The sequence below is a fragment of the Echinops telfairi genome, unplaced genomic scaffold (genome assembly GCF_000313985.2).
Source record: "Echinops telfairi isolate 266 unplaced genomic scaffold, ASM31398v2 ScPeMD7_9;HRSCAF=40, whole genome shotgun sequence".
In the NCBI taxonomy this organism is placed as follows: domain Eukaryota; kingdom Metazoa; phylum Chordata; class Mammalia; order Afrosoricida; family Tenrecidae; genus Echinops; species Echinops telfairi.
The window spans coordinates 60919419-60923178 of NW_022103906.1; the positions used below are offsets into that span (position 1 = coordinate 60919419).

Genomic DNA, 3760 nt, shown 5'->3' on the forward strand with positions numbered 1-3760 from the left:
CGGGCTGCGAGAGGCTGGAGGCGGCGAGGGAGGACGAAGAAGAGGAGGGAAAGGTGACGAGGCCAGCAGGACCCTGTGCCAGGGAGCAGCATCCAGGACCTTAATTGTGTGACCGGAGGTGCGCTGGGCGGAGGGTGCCCGAGAGGGGCGCGTCCACGTGTCGTGTGTGTGTGTGTGTGTGTGTGTGTGTGTGATCAGCCAGCCAGCCAGCCAACGAGCGAGCAATTGAGAGAGAGAGAGAGAGAGAGAGAGATTGTGGGGGAGAGGGGAGAGGAGCCTACCATGCGCTTCCCCTAGTGCAGATCGCGGGAGAACCCAATCAAGGGGCGAGCTGGACCCAGCTCTGATCATTTATAATCCTTGACTCCTCCGCTCCGCCACTTGTCAAGATGACAGGTATTTATTTCTTCTTCTTTATTCAAAAAAAGATATTCCCCCATTTACTGCCTTTTTCTGTCACATAGGATTTGCCGGACTGAACCACGTCCGCCGCCCCTCCCTCCTTCCCTCTTCCCGGCCGCGTCGGGTACGGGAAAAGCACCGAGGCTCCCATGCTGTGACCAATCAGTGCATCCACTACTCTTGCCGTGATTTAGGGGTCACCCATGAATAACACTTCACGCTGATGAATGGCTCTTGCCGGCTTTCGGCTCTGATGAGGGGTCTGCCAGCCGCTGATTGCAAACACTAATGAACTTACAGCGCCATTGGAAATTCACACGCACCAACAAAGTGCGCCGGGATGAGCGTGGCGGGTCTGTCTTTTTCTCGGGGTGGCAGGGAGGAGCCACGGGGGGAGGGGGCGGGCAATTGCTTTGGACTTAAGTGGAAACACTTCTGTGTGCAATCACACCTCTAACCTTCTTAGAAATCTACTTTTCTTGATCTTCCGTAGGGTGGGCATTTCAGGGCAGCTGAGTCACCGAGGCGGTGGGAGTGCAAGACACTCCCGGGAAGCTGGATTCGGAGGCAGAAGGGTATAATTAAGGATTTCCACCCCCGGGAGGCGGTCCGTCCTCCACTGGGGCTGAGAAAATGACCCGCGCCTTCCCTGCCACCAAACGCTTTCGTCCCGGGTTCAGAATCTCGAATGACCTTCTCACAGGGGTGGGGGTGGGGTGGGGGCACTAAACTCTCAGACGCCTTTACAATCCTCAGTCTGGCAGGGTCGCAGCACTAGTGTCCTCCCCAGGCTTGGGCACAGGCCTGGGGACAGGTTCTGGAACCCTTTAAATGCTCCCAGGGTTACCCTCCCCACTCCGCACCCCCAGCCCGTCAACCCCAGCTCCCGCCTTCTTCTCAATTCTCCATTTCCCCCTCAGATTACTAGACTAACAGGACTCCTGCCTCCACGTTGTTGTTGTGAGGTGTGTGTGTGTGTGTGTGGGGGGGGTGTTCTTTCTCTCTGCTTGCGTCTTTCTACTCAGCCTTGCACCCGCCAAAACTCTCGCTCCTGGCTCCCCCAGACGCCCTGGCGTGAAGAAAGTGGGTCCAGGAGCTTGCTAATGGTACCACCCCACCGCCATGGTCCAGCTGCAGGGTGCTTTCTGAACACCCAATGAGCGACCTATGCGGAGCAGCTCCACGGCGTGTCTGCGCCTTCAGGCACACCTGGGTCCCCAGACCGGCTGCCCTCCCGGGTGGGACGCGTGCGCTTAGGGACTGGCCGGGGCCTGGGGCTTCTCTGGGGGCACCTGAGCATCCTCCTGGGACCGCACCCCTCTAGAGTGCCGGGGAGGGTCAGCGTCCGGTCTGGCCCAGGCCACCCAGTCCTCCATGGGCAGAGGTGACTGTGCTCTCGGACCCTTTTCTTTCTATTATCCACCGACCTGCGCGCCTAACCTGGTTCAGCCAGAACAAGAAACAGATCAACCACGGGGGGTGGGGGGGTGGGGGGTGGGGAGAACTCAGACAATGCCTCTTAGGGAAGCCTGAACCTTAGACTTTTAATGACAATATATCCAAAGTTTTAGGTTAACTAACAAGAGAACCTTTGAGCTTGAATTAAGGTACCCAGGTTCTCTCTAGAGTTCCGGAAGTAGCCAAGTGACCTCGCGCGCCACAGAGCGAGCGCCCAGAATTCTCCGTGTCGCGGGAAAAAGACCCCAGTGACGCAAAGCACCTGCCACGTGCACACGGTTTGCCAGAGGGACCTAGAGTGGCTCTAGGGGGAGGCCAGCCTTATTTTAAAAATAAGCCTTGCGGGGGCGGGAATGAGTTAAACTCCCCTTATTCGAGCCGTTATCTATAGCTTCAGAAAAGTTGTAAATTACGAAGCTAGGTCTCAAGCCTTTATTAGGTGGCGATCACGCTGGCGCGACCTTGAGGAAACTGCGAAGGTGTTTCCAAAATCACCCGCTTGGGCAGTTACCATGAAAACAAAATCTTGAAAAGTTGTCTAAGGCGTCCTAGTAAGACGTCCTAGCTTTTTTGCAGGTTGCCATCTAGGAAGCCGCAACAAAGAGAGCTAATCCCGGGCCCCAGCCAGAAGAGGCCAGAGCGGGAAGAGCTAAATTGCTGATAAAACAGGTGGGAGTTACTGAGGGGGGAGGAGGAGGGAGGGGGTGGCTGGAGGGGAAGCCATGTTTCTGCTTTTCAGCTCTTTTTTTTCCTTCTTCCAAAACTCTTACTATAGCTAACTAGCTAACGCTGGCAATAGACATAGGAACCAAATGGTAATAAATCTTGGAGCGTGTCTCTCACCCAGCTCCTCTCTACATGATGATATTCAAAAGTTTTTCAGTACGTGATGCTCAACACTGAAACTAACTGGATACACTGTGTGTCTTGTTTGCGTTGTTTTGTTTTGGAAACCCTCCAGAACTCGTTCGCCCGGGCCCTGTGCGCTCCGCGTTCTGCGTGGCGGAGGGACAGAGCGTGCAGGGGTCCTCCACTGCCCCCCAGGTCTGCAGAGCGCGCAGCCCGACACCCAGGAAGTTAAGTTGGGGGTTGGTGGCTTTTGGTTTGGTTTGGTTTTGTGCCGCTCCTGAACAAAGAAATTCCATCGTCCGAGGCCATGAGAAAAAGCTGATGCTGTGCAGCGCCAAAGTGTACCATGCGCTTCGTCCTCCGAATGAATCCCTGGAAAGCAGCGAGGCCGAGCGCTATGTGACCAAGGAGCTGTTCGCCTGGCGGAGCGGCTGTCAGGGAGCTCGGGCAGGGCGGCTAGCTCGCCTCGCCCTGGGCAGCAATAAAAACTGAGCAGGAGAAGAAATGCAAAACGTTGGTGTCTGCTTCTGCAAACCTCTGGCCCCTCCCAGCCAACTCTGGTGACTTTGCCACGTTAGCGCTGCGGATTGTGCATGGGATAATGGGCCTGAGGTGGTGGCATCGCCCTCCCATGGGGCCCTCTGGTCACACAGTTCCACAACTCGCCCAAAAGAAAATGTTGTGGAGCTCTTCTCGGCCTCACCCCCCGCCCCCCTTGCCCTTGGAGATACTCATTCCTCTGCTTTTGCAAACCACTGAAACAGTGGTGTCTGGGGAGGGGGTGGGGTGGGAGGGAATACAGCTAGGGTGGTGAGGGGAGGAGGGGAGGACTTCACTGGGGACGATATTAGAGGGGGTAACAATAAAATGTCTATGGATTTTTGTGTGTTTCAGATTTTTCTTCAAAAAGTTCTATGGTTGACACGACAAGCCCGTTTTTCATCAGATCAGTGTAATTGCATGGCTAAGTCTCTATGCTAATTTGCTTTAGAAGTTTCTGGTGCCTCTCTAGTCAGAGCTGTCATGATTACCCAATAACAAGGAGGTGTCT

At 55.2% G+C, this 3760-nt stretch overlaps 1 long non-coding RNA gene across 2 annotated transcripts; it reads left to right on the forward strand.

Moving 5' to 3' along the window:
* Positions 1–49: 49 nt before the first annotated feature.
* LOC123521319 lies at positions 50–3461 on the forward strand. 2 transcript variants are annotated; one of them, XR_006679774.1, is made up of 3 exons: positions 50–118; positions 2437–2529; positions 2822–3461. It is a non-coding gene; the product is annotated as an uncharacterized LOC123521319 (long non-coding RNA). The 2 variants fall into 2 exon arrangements; XR_006679773.1 differs by lacking the exon at positions 50–118 and adding an exon at positions 283–396.
* Positions 3462–3760: the final 299 nt, after the last annotated feature.